The 12,563-nt window shown below is 38.2% G+C and overlaps 1 protein-coding gene across 3 annotated transcripts in view; it reads left to right on the top strand.

Moving 5' to 3' along the window:
* Window positions 1-12,563, top strand: part of TRAK2 (trafficking kinesin protein 2) — a 67,715-nt gene that overhangs the window by 1,212 nt on the left and 53,940 nt on the right. The window contains exon 1 of one of the 3 annotated variants that reach the window (XM_017545284.2): window positions 10,086-10,208. The exons of the other annotated variants lie outside the window; for them this stretch is intronic. The gene's annotated coding sequence lies outside the window, so the exon portion shown is untranslated. Of the gene's footprint in view, window positions 1-10,085; window positions 10,209-12,563 lie in introns of those variants that run through there. 3 annotated transcript variants of the gene reach the window in all.

Raw genomic sequence — 12,563 nt, 5'->3', positions numbered from 1 at the left:
TTTTTTTAAGATGGAGTCTCACTCTGTCGCCAGGCTGGAGTGCAGCGGTATGATCTCGGCTCACTGCAACCTCTGCCTCCCAGGTTCAAGCGATTCTCCTGCCTCAGCCTCCTCAGTAATTAGGATTACAGATGTGCGCCACCATGTCCAGCTAATTTTTGTATATATATATATTTTTAATAGAGACGGGGTTTCACCATGTTGGTCAGGACAGTCTCGACCACTTGACCTCGCGATCCGCCTGCCTCAGCCTCCCAAAGTGCTGGGCTTACAGGCGTGAGCCACCATGCCTGGCCCCAACTTTCTGTTTTTTAAAATTAAGTCATGTCCAACAAGTCTCAGACATTTAGCAAGCACACACTATGTGAAAGACAGTGTTCTGTTATCTTACAGACTTATTCATATGATGGAAGAGGTTAGAACCAACATTTTAGTATTTGCAATCTGCCAGGCACCCCAGGTAGGAGCTCTTCAGGCTTAGTTCACTTAATCACTGTAACAAACGTACGCACCAATCTGAGGCTCAAAGACTTTGCTTATGTAACAAGGGGAGATTTAAATCTAGATCTGCCTTGCTTCAAAGTCACAGATCAGGTAACTAATACGTACTTCAGAAATTACAGACTTTAAAGGTTGAGTAGTTAAAGAGGATTGTCCAGTGTCTAAGACTGGTTCCAACACACCTTGGACATCTGGAATAAGTCCTGAAACCCTGCTTTAGTACTTCTGAACAAACTCATTCTCTCTGCCTACAATTCCCATTTCACACTGAACTGCTCAGTAAGACCCTAGAAGCCTATTCCAAATCCATCTCACTTTACTTATATAAGAAATTACAAGACTGGACTTTTATCAAAAGGTTCTTTCCAGTTAACAGGTTTTGTGAGTCTGAAAGTAAAAATATGACCCTACTGGGCGTGATGACTCACTTGCCTTTAATTCCAGCACTTTGAGAGCCGGAGGCAGGAGAATGACTTGAGACCAACCTGTTCAGCATAGCAAAACCCCTTCTCTACCAAAAATAAAAATAAAAAATAGCTGGGTATGGTTATTTGGACTTGTAGTCGCAACTACTTGGGAGGCTGAGATCAAAAGATCTCTTGAGCAATGATGGCACTACTGCACTCCAGTTTGAGTGACAAGATGCCATCTCTAAAAAAAAAATTTAAATATGAGTGGAGAAGTGTTATTCTCCACTGAAAGTTTCTTTGTTTTAGTGCCCCAAATACGTTAAATACCAATATAAGGAATAAGACAGATAATATCTTATTTCATGTTTATTTTGAGCTCTGATTATATCACCTGTACCAGTTTTGAACCTCTTTAGTTACCATCCTGTTTAGTTGGTAACAAATAGGAGGCAAAAAAGGTAATAGTCACATTTAAATGACTTAGTAATTAAAGGAACTAAATTATTCATGGTTTAATCATCTGTTCAGATCTGCAGTGTTCTTATAATAGTAGGAAACATTTATATGATACTATGTGATAGATAATGTTTTACCTGTATTAACTTATCCTCACAATAGCACTGAGGTGTTTTTATAGATAGGCAGCTAAAGCAAAGGGAGGTTAGTAAATATACCAAAGGTCATATAGCTACTAAATGGTAGAACTGAGTGTCACAGCAGACAAGATCAAAATCTGTAGTCTAACATTTATTGAGCACCTACTGTGTACCAGCCCCACAGCTGGGTGCTTTCATTATAAGTAAGTCATGTGTCTTTACAACTACCTTTTTAAAATGGAAGTTCAGCGTTTAATTACTTGTCCAAAGTCTCAGATAAGTCAACGGTGGAACCAGGGTTTGAACCCATGTTTGTCATACTTCAAGGTCTATGTTCTTTCTTTCATTTCCCTTCAATGATCAAATCTTTATTAAACACCTTCTCTGTGCCACACACTGTGCGAATAATAGGAATTTAATCTTTGCTTTTAAGGAATGTGTTTGAAAAAGCAAAGAGACAGTTAATATAGTGTATTGAGCAATAGGTTAGCAGCATGCAGAGGTACTTTGGGAGCACAGAGAAAGAACACTGAGGCCAGCCTGAAGTGAGAAAGCTTAAACCAGTCTTGGGAAAACAAATGAGAATTAGCCTGGGCAGAGAAAAGGGGAAGGAGTTGTTATGGGCTGAATTGTGTCCTCCCAAAATTATGTTGAAGCCCTAACACCCATAACCTCAGAATGTGACTGTATTTGGAGACAGGGCTTTAGGGTGATTAAGTTCAGATGAAGCCGTTAGGGTAGGTTCTAATCCAGTCTGACAGTTTTTCTTATAAGAAGGAAATTTGAACACAAAAAGACACACCAGAGATGCACATACCAAGGAAAGACCATGTGAGGATACATCAAGAAGGCCAAGGAGAGGCCTCAGAAGAAACCAAACCTGCCACCACCTTGATTTTGTACTTCTAGCCTCCAGAATTGTAAGAAAATAAATTTCTGTTGTTGAAGCAACCCAGTCTGTGGGATTTTTTTAAAGGAACCCCTAGCAAACTAACAGATAGGAGTTCTAGGCAAAAGGAATGACATGCAAAAAGCCTTTAAGTTGTGGTTAGGTGATTGAGGTTTTTTGGTGAGGAGAGAAGTGTTGAGAGAAGTGAAACTGGAGACTAGGCTGCAGCCAGATTAGGAAGATTTTTCATGAGATGCCAAGGGGCTTACCTTTTATCCTGGCTGGGCGCGGTGGCTCACGCCTGTAATTCCAGCAGTTTAGGAGGTCAAGGCAGGCAAATCACTTGAGGTCTGGAGTTGGAGACCAGCCTGGCCAACATAGTAAAACCCTGCCTCTACTACAGATACAAAGATTAGCTGGGCATGGTGGTGCACGCCTGTAATCCCAGCTACTCTGAGGCTGAAGCAGGAGAATTGCATGAACGTGGGAGGCAGAGGTTGCAGTGAGCCAAGATTGTGCCACTGCGCTCCAGCCGGGGCAACAGAGCAAGGCTCCATCCCCCCCACCCAAAAAAAAAGTTTATGCTAAGGAAGATGGAATGGAGGGGGTTTGTAGCAGTGGAGAAACATTAGATTTGCGTTTTAGAAAGAATAAGACTTGCAAAGGATAAATTAAAGGTAATAAGACTGAAGGCAAGGAGACCAAAGTAGCGATTGCCACAGGATGCTGAACTAACAGCTTTCTCACAATGTTGAAATGTCTAACTAAAACAGAGCCACTGTTAATATAAAGAAGATTGTAAAGGGCACAGCTAACCCTTAGGGTATACATAAGAAGATTTAGAAAAAATTTATATATAACTGTTTGTACTCAGAGGCTGGCTTTATTTTGACATTTTGCTTTTCCTTATATAGATCATAAAGCTTTATACAGCTATCAGAATATTCAGTATTTTTCCATCGTAAAAAATGATCTTACATGTTTAATAGACACTTTTATGGTGATACAGTTTTAAGCCAAATTTTCTGACAACCTTTTGAAATACCTACTATTCATTTTATACGTAAACATACTGAAGCACAGAGAGGTTAAGTAACTTGTCCAAGATCACATAGTTAATAAGCAGAAGAGTTAAGATTCAATCTGTCTTCAGAGTCTGTGTCTCTGTGACTGAGTATGAGCAAGGAGGAGAGTGGCACAAGATGAAGGAGGAAAAGAAGACGGGCAGACTAGGCTCGGCCAGACCTCACAGATTGTGATGAGAGGTGTGGTTTTATTGTAGGTACTATTAGAACCTTTGGATTTTTTTAAGAAGGAGTTTAGCTTTAAAAACACTGTTCATGCTGCCTTGTAGAGAACGGAGAAGACTAACATAACAGGACTCTGTGCTTAATCATGGCTTAAACATTAAGGCTGTGATTAAGCATGGAGACCTGTTAGGAGGTTTGTTGAATAATAATGGCTTGAACTAGGATGGTGGAAGAGAGGATGGAGAAAAGTGAGTAGATTTGAGGTATATATTGGTAGTAGGGTGTACAGGATTTGTTAATGGACTGGATGTGGCAGGATGAGGGATGGAGGAATCTAGTATTCAGTGGATCATAATCAGCCTGTGGAAAATTTGAGTGAAGTCAAGAAGTCTGTCTGAAGAGCCAGATTGGGAGTCACTAACACTAAAAAGATAATTTAATTTAATTTTAAATTTAATTTTAAATTTTAAAATTTAATTTTTAATTTAAATTTTTAAATTTTAAAATTTAATTTTTAATTTAAAATTTTAAAATTTAATTTAATTTAAAAGATAATTTAATTTCTGATAGTGGTTGGTTGGCAAAAAGCAACTACAACAAGAGCAGTACAAAATATGGTCACAGTTGGAACTCTGGAAAACACTAACATTTAAGGATCAAGGGGAGAAAATGGAAAGGAATGATCCAGTGAGGAGTTTGAGAATGAGCATTGTAAGGCCTCTCTCCAGGAGAGTCAAGGAAGGGAAGTTGAAATAGAGAGTAATCAGCAGTATAAACCAGTATGTCCTAAGGTAACAACTAAGAAGTTGTGACTGGACTGATTAGCAGGGACTGTTGATGACTCAAGGAGAATGGTTTTGGAAGAAATTAGGTTGTAGTGGGGTTGAGGTATGAATGAGAGGTGGGAGAGACAAAACGAGAGTATTTGAGGAAGCTTGGGTAAGGACAAAGAGTAAGTAGAGGGGAACCCAAAGACTTGGGAAAGGGAGATTTTTTTAAATGGTAGTTTTTAATAAAATGGAAGAATTTGAGCATGTTTAATAAGCCAAAGAAGAAGGTGAAACAGATGGAAGATAAGGATAATTAATGGAGCAAGGTTTAGAGAAGGCAGGAGGAGAGACTGTTGAGTTATATTAAATGACCTTTTAAGTGGGTATACATATACACGGTAAAAAAATTGAAAGGTATATGATAAAAGGTAAGTTTCTCTCTCCTTTCTGTCTTCCAGCCACCCAGTTCCTTCTCCAAGAGGACTACTAATTTACACTCTGATCAACAAGTCTCAACAAGTATGCAAGTGCATAACAGATTATGTGTGTCCGTAATTCTCAGTTTGGAGAGAAAGCTAGCTGTAGATTACATGGATTTATCAGTGGGAGGAATGAGAATAAGAGAAATGGGGAACAGATAGGAGGTCAGAGATAACGTGAGAAAAGTTGTGGTATGGAATTGTCTCAGAAAAGGCAGGAGTTTAAGAGGATAATGGGAGTGTGCCTATGAAGTGAGGCCCACGATTGACAACTGAATTCGCAGCATTCCTATTCCATATGGTTTTGTGACCTTTTCAGGAGGACTTAACTGCATCTTTATATTTAAAATGCAAGTCAATTTAGAAAATTGATTGCTCAAAAATTCATCATTTTTGTAAAGTAAATACATGTTTGGGGTCCAAGCATCAAATCCCTGCTCTCTGCTCGTATTGCTTTCTACCATAGGCACCTCTCTTTGGGGTTATTCAGACCAGTGGTATACCTCAAAACAAAAGGAAGCTTGCTGGTTAAGAAAGAGCACACTGGTGGCCGTGGCTCACACCTGTAATCCCAGCACTTTGGGAGGCCAACTCAGGTGGATCACGAGGTCAGGAGTTTGAGACCAGCCTGTCCAACATGGTGAAACCCCATCTCTACTAAAAATACAAAAATTACATGGGCCTGGTAGCACATGCCTGTAATCCCAGCAACCCTAAAGACTGAGGCAGGAGAATTGCTTAAACCCGGGAGGCGGAGTTTGCAGTGACTGAGATAGTGCCACCGCACTCCAGCCTGGGTGACAGAGCAAGACTCTGTCTCTGGGGGTAAAATAAAAAGAAAGAACACACTGTCTGGAGGAAGAGAGGAGGAGGAGACTAGAAACCAACTAAAATGTCTCCGAGATGCTACTATTGTTCCTAAAGCATGTAATTTAACAACTAAGAAAACATTTCAACCATTAACTTTCTCAGCTAGTACTAGGCCAAACCACTGAATTTGTCTTTATTTTTAGTTACAAAATTAAAAGACTACAAATGAAGCTTTTATTAGGAATTGTGAGTTTTTAAAAGAGGATATCTGGCCATTTCTCATTTGATGGGGGGCATATTTTAAATGCATTCATATGCAAATTCTCTTAGTGGAAATTGTGATAAAACTAAGCAATGAGCCAAATGAATGTTCAGTTTGGCTTTTCTATGAGACTGACAACTAGTTCTTTTTAGTTATTACAGAAAAATATGTACTGTGTCATTGCTATAAAAATGATAAAGCACGCTTTTAACACCAAACTCTTTTATGTAGTTTTTCATAAAACACATAAATGTTTTACTTTAGAATGTTCAATCTTAGCTTAATTGTGTTTTTCAAGGCAATTCATTTAGTTGATGTTGTATTGAAAATATATTAATATCAACTTTGTTCATTAAATTACTTCTATAATTCAGTGTATTGGCATTTTTAATGATTAAGCTTCTAGGTAGTAGGCATGTATTTTGCAAGACTACTGTGTGCCAGTTGCTGTTAGTTTCTGGACATAAACGATAAGATCCCTTCTTTTGAGGAGCTTGCAGTATAATGAGGGAGAAATGACTAGTGAGCAACCATCTTCTGGAATCATCCAAGAAAGGGAGTCAGTAAACACTGATTAACCCATCTATGCCAGTGGTTGCACTTTTTTTTTCTTTTTGAGACAGAGTTTCACTCTTGTTGCCCGGGCTAGCGTGCAATGATGCGATCTCGGCTCACTGCAGCCTTCTACTCTGGGGTTCAAGCGATTCTTCTGCCTTAGCCTCCTGAGTAGCAAATTTTTGTGTGTGAGAAATCAGACCTTGGCGATGACCTTGAGCAGTAGGATATAAATAACTCCCACAAGCTTAGCATTCCAGTAATGGAACACTAGGCATAAATGGATTAAGAGCAAAAATCACAATGAGGAATGTTCAGATTTCCTAAACCTTTTTTTATATATTTATAATCCACTTTATATTTCCCCTAGCAATTAACAGTAAAACTCTCACAAAAGAATAGAAGACGACCAGTCTTTTCTTAGGAGACAGTTAAGAAAGGACAGAGTGTATTCATAGCTAGCCTAGGTAAAAGAATACCAGGTGAGAAAAGCACTTGCCAACAGTGCCAAAGGACGAGGAGAAAGCCAGCTAAATCCCTGGTGCTGGAGGGATGAAAGAAAGAGGTATTTGGGAAACTAGCCAAGGGCCGAAAAACAGATCCTGGAGTTCAGTCAAGGAGACACCTCATGAGTCTCCTTCTGATAACCTGGTTATCTAGTTTCTCAGCCAACAGCAGGTTAGAAAGGGGAGAGGCAAACTAGCAACGGTAAAGTGTAATAGTTGATAGCCTCACAGTGAGGGAGGAAACAAAATTAGAAATGGACTTAAAATCTCAAAAAAATTAGCATGGGATTATTTAGTACAGGGAGAAAGAGCTCTTTAACCATGGATGGTTGCAGACTTGTTGGGGGCCAGATATGAGCCGGTTATTTTCTATTTTGCCATCTTGGCTACATCACCCAGAAAAAGCTCTTTAAAAGTTTATAATCCTGGAGGATACCACTGTAATCATTGTATTGTAACACAGTAATTGCTATTCTTAGTAATGATCCTGAGTCATCAAATCATTTTCAGCCTGGTCTATCTAAGGACTTCTTTCCTCCCATGGCAGTTTATTGAACTTTCCTCATTATCATGTATGGACTCTAGGAGGAAAACATCTTACCATCAATGTTTTTTAAAATAAGAAAACTATGGAAAACAAAACAAAAAGAAAAGTGTTAAAGATTTTGTGGTAATTTTGCCACTATGTTGTCAGTCCCATCTCTAGGGAATGTTTGCACCTTCATAGTAACTGATGGGCTTAGTTGATATAGCCCTGCATGTACACACACCCTTAGTGAAACCCATGAAAACTTATGTAGATTTTTGTAAATTAGGCTAAGAAAGCTTTCCATTTCCATGTGTTCTAACAGTCTCATGTTCTTATGTAGTTCATTTTCCTCCCTGCTATAGACTACAAGGATGTAACTTGACTACAGCCTGATTCATTCATTAAGCAGAGATTTGTTGAATGCCTGTCATTTGCAAAATACTAAGATAGAGGTAGACTTAATTTATTGGACTAGAGATTTATTTTTTATCTATGTTCCATTTACTACTTTTAGGAGGTCAAAACAAGTAACATGGTACCTTTCTCTTCCCTCTCCCTTTTAGGAGAAATAAAACACAGTTATTTCCCTGGTCTCATGCAGAGCAGTTTAGCCTTTTTTTGATGCTGAGGCCTTACCTTGTACCTTAAGAGACTTTTCCAAGTGTTTTCCCAAACAAAAAGTATTTCTTTCCTAAGAGAAGCTCTGTTGTCAAATGTTAAGATAATAAAATGTATACTTTATTAAATATGATTTGGTAATAATAATCCTTTTAGTAACACTTATTTTCTTCATTGATCTAACTTTCAAATATTTAAATAATGCTTACTAAACTCAGTCATCATTCTTGAAAAGTTATAAGAAAATCTATCTTGAAAAGGCTTTTGCAATGTTACATTGAATATCACTATAGCATTGGGTAGCTTTTATGTCAAATGACATAGAGAACATATTCCTCACTTAAGAGGCTACAGAATTTCAGGTAGAGTTTATGTCAAGCTGCTCTTTCTTTTAAAGAAAGAAATCAAGGCCAAGCATAGTGGCTCATGCCTATAATCCCAGTACTTTGGGAGGCCAAGGCGGACAAATCACTTGAGTTTAGGAATTCGAGATCAGCTTGAACAACATGGTAAAACCCCATCTCTACAAAAACATACAAAAATTAGCTGGGCTTGGTGGCAGGTGCCTGTAGTCCCAACTACTTGGGATGCTGAGGTGGGAGGATCACTTGAGCCAGGGAGGTGAAGGTTGCAGTGAGTGGAGATCACACCACTACACTCTAACCTGGGTAACGGAGTAAGACCCTGTCTCAAATTTAAAAAAAGAAAAACAAATCAAGACTGTCTTATGAATGTGAGATTGAAGTTTGCCTGTTTGAGGTTTACTTTTAGTATTATTGAGCTATCTTATTTCCTTTAACTAAACTACATATGACCATCACTCAATTATTTTTGACTCCCAAATAACAACTTTGCTTTCTTATTCAGATTTTTAAGCCAATCATGACCATTTATAGAAACAGCGAATTTGAAAATGGGTGATGGGAGCAAGGCATAAAACTAGGAATGTATAAATATTAGCCAATGCTGTAGTAAGCATTTCTATGTATCTCCTATCTCCTTTGATACTGTCACTCTGAGACGTCAAGCAAAAGATAGAATTCCAGTCCAGAAGTATAGTTTGAAAACATGTTGCTATTGCTTATTCAGTTGCTTATCCAATTTCTTGAGTTTGGTGTCCTTTCAGTCTTTTATTCTGTAATCCAAAAGTATCATGATTTTGGGGTATAAATCTACAGGACAGAAAGTCTTTGCCGTGGTAGATTAACTTTCTTATAAATTTTTTGAAACTCTTCTTCTTAAAACTTGTAACTTATGAACCTTGTGGATAGGGACAAAGTATACTCCAGAGCAAGGGATTCAGCTCTGCCAATCACCAACAGATGAATATTTTCAACTTGGCCATTATTATTATTTATAGCATGTTTGTTTTATATGTGCATAGTTTTGAGGTATTCTACATTATAAATCCTATTTTGTCCCTAAAAGCAATGCTAGTGATTTATTAATGGGCACAAAGGTAGAAATACAGTAGTGTAAAATTTGAAAGTGAGAAACTTTATACAGATTGTATATGTCATTGGACAATAAGAATGATTATGAAGGGCAGTCCCATATGTGATGAAAGATGTACCTATGCAGTTTGACAGCAGCCAGAGGTGAAGAAATGTGACTGACTGAAATGGTTTTGGCAGAGGATTGGTGTTAAAGTGGAATTCCTGTTTAGTGAAAGGTGAAGGTTAAGAAGTCAAGAACTTAAAAACTAAGCATGGTGAATGAAAGTGCTGCTGTGGAAACTTATCAAAAACTGCAGATGGCACCATGGGTTCAAGGCCTTCTCTAATCTGCAGGTGAAGCTCTCATAAGGTTTCCTTAGCTGCCAAAGGTTAACTCCCTTCTCCTGTTGGTGAAGATTGTGTCAGGGAGGGGTTGCCTCTTCGGAAGATATTCATTATAAACAAACAGGGCAGTTTTTAAAATGCCTAAAACATGTCAACTAGGAGGAAATACTGACCCCATAAGCCTAAATCTCATGCATGGTTTTGGATGTTTAAACTAATGGATTTAGCAGCCCTTTGGAATCCAGCCTGTTTGTAAGTAGAGCGGCCTCCATATATTTCATGTTCTGAACACCCTACTTATCTTTAAGTCAAATGGCAATTAAAAAGAGGGACAAAATATTTGCTGGTCACAAATCCTATTTCCTCAGGGTGAACTTTACAATTGCTGATAGAACAGCTGTGCTGAATGTAGCCAGTGTGTAGTTTTCTCCTGACATCGGTGCAGCTGGGTGGTGATATGCGGCCCCTGCCTTCCTGAGGTCTGCCGCTCACTGTCCAGGCTGGGTTTTGCTGGTGACATTCCTCCTGACTTTGTTTTTTTTCAGCTCTTAGTGCTGAAGCCATGATAGCGTCTTTATGTGGTTTAATATCTGGTTTTTAAATTACTGTGGTTTTTTGGTAAACTATCCATAGTGTAGCCAGATACATTACAATTAGTGAGTCACTGTCTTTGTCAAAAATATATTATTTTATGTAGGGACATGGTAAATTATCATTTTTTAAATTAGTTTATCTTTTGTCTGGGTTAGGTTGCCACTGCCTAAGAGAGCTGTTGCTGAATTGGTGATTGACACTATTCCTGCATGCAGATCAGTAGCCCACATGTGTTTTAAATTAATCCCCAAAGTATTGCTTATAAAATAAAAATTTTGAATCTATTTCCAGTGTAAATGTTTCACTAAATAATTGCATTTTTTGCAATCCCAGGCTCTATGCCCAGCAGAGGTGAACTTTCCCAGAATTGTTTTAGCTTTCTCAATAAGGCTGTTTTGGCGAGAGTATCCTGTTTTAAGGAAGTAGCAAGATGTTTTTCAGGCACAGGGCCTATATTTAGGCATTCACTATTGACCAATTAGTTCTGTGGCTGGGCTAAGCTATTTAAGTCATTAGCCATGTTGTGTCCTGCCAGCAATATTTATGTCAATGATGTGTTATGGTTGTTCTTTTGAAGTTTCATGCTTCTTAAAAGAAGTTACTTGGTTATTTTATTTTCTTCTTAATGTGCATGGATGACAAAGGCTGGCTTCTTGTTAAATAATACATGCCTGATTGGTTGTTTTATAAAGAAAAGCAGTGAAGTTGTTCTTAAAAAGAGTGAATAAAGATCCAACAAAGAAAGTACATGGCCCTGAAAAAAGTGCAAAGAATACATGTGCACAGACTGGGAAAGGCACTGGAAATGTATCATTTGTGTTTGTTTCTACTGCATTTAGGACTCTGTATAAGCTTTTGGTTTATTCATGCATCAGAGAGACAGGAAGAGAATGATTAATGACACTAAGCTAACATCACTCATCAGAAGGCAGGAAGTAAATTGTTTCTTAGGTTGAAAGAAGATGCTATCAAGCAATTGAGAGTAGGCCTTAGATTGTGCCTAGCATTGTGTAAGGTACAATAACAATAATAATAATATTATAAAATAGTACTTTGGTGATAGAAATATTAATAATAACCAATACTTGCATAGCATTTACTATATTCTAAGACCTTTACATGTATTAATTCATGTTATTTCCCAGTAACCCTCTGAGGTAGCTGCTACTATTATCCTCTCATAATTCACTTGATCCCCATAAAGTAGATCCTATTACTAGGCCCACTTAACAGATGAAAAAATGAGGTCAATTAATTTGTCCAAAATCACCCAACTAGTAAGTGATGGGGCTGGAGTTCAAATTTAGGCACTCTAGTTCCAGAATCCACATTCTTAACCACTGACGTAGGCTGAATGCTGGCCCTAAAAGATACCCAGATCTTGATCTTCTGGATCCTATGAATATTACCTTACATGCCAAAAGGACTTTGCAGACATGACTGCATTAAGGATCTTGAGGTGAAAGATTATGCTGGATTATGCAGTTTGACCTTAAATGTAATCACAGGTGTCCTTTATAGGAGTGAGGCAAAGGAGATTTGACAGCAGAAGACAGTATGACAGTAGAAGCAGAGAGATTTGAAGATGCTAGGCTGCTGGCATAGAAGATGGTGGAAGAGACCTTGAGCCAAGTAATATAACTCTAGAAGCTAGCAAAGGCAAGGGAATGATTTTCCCCTGGAGCCTCCAGAAGGAGAGAGCATAACCCTTCTAACACCTTGGTTTTGGTCCATTGAAACCTTTTCATTGTTCTGACCTTCAGAACTGTAAGATCATAAATTGGTGTTGTTTTAAACCACCAAGTTTGTGGTAATTTATTGTGGCAGCAACAGGAAATGTATAGCCACATTGCTATGGAGAAAGTTACTAGGTGTAGTTAAGACTTTTTGTTATTAGCAAACCTTCCTCAGACCCATGAAAGAATGAGCTTTAGTAATCATCACTCTCGATAATCCCAGCTTTATGCACTTGAAACTTTATTAGCAGGAGCAAAGTTTCTTAGTCCTTATGTC

The sequence above is a fragment of the Cebus imitator genome, unplaced genomic scaffold (genome assembly GCF_001604975.1).
Source record: "Cebus imitator isolate Cc_AM_T3 unplaced genomic scaffold, Cebus_imitator-1.0 Scaffold178, whole genome shotgun sequence".
Taxonomy (NCBI): Eukaryota; Metazoa; Chordata; class Mammalia; order Primates; family Cebidae; genus Cebus; species Cebus imitator.
This window is presented reverse-complemented; position numbering and strand designations above follow the sequence as displayed.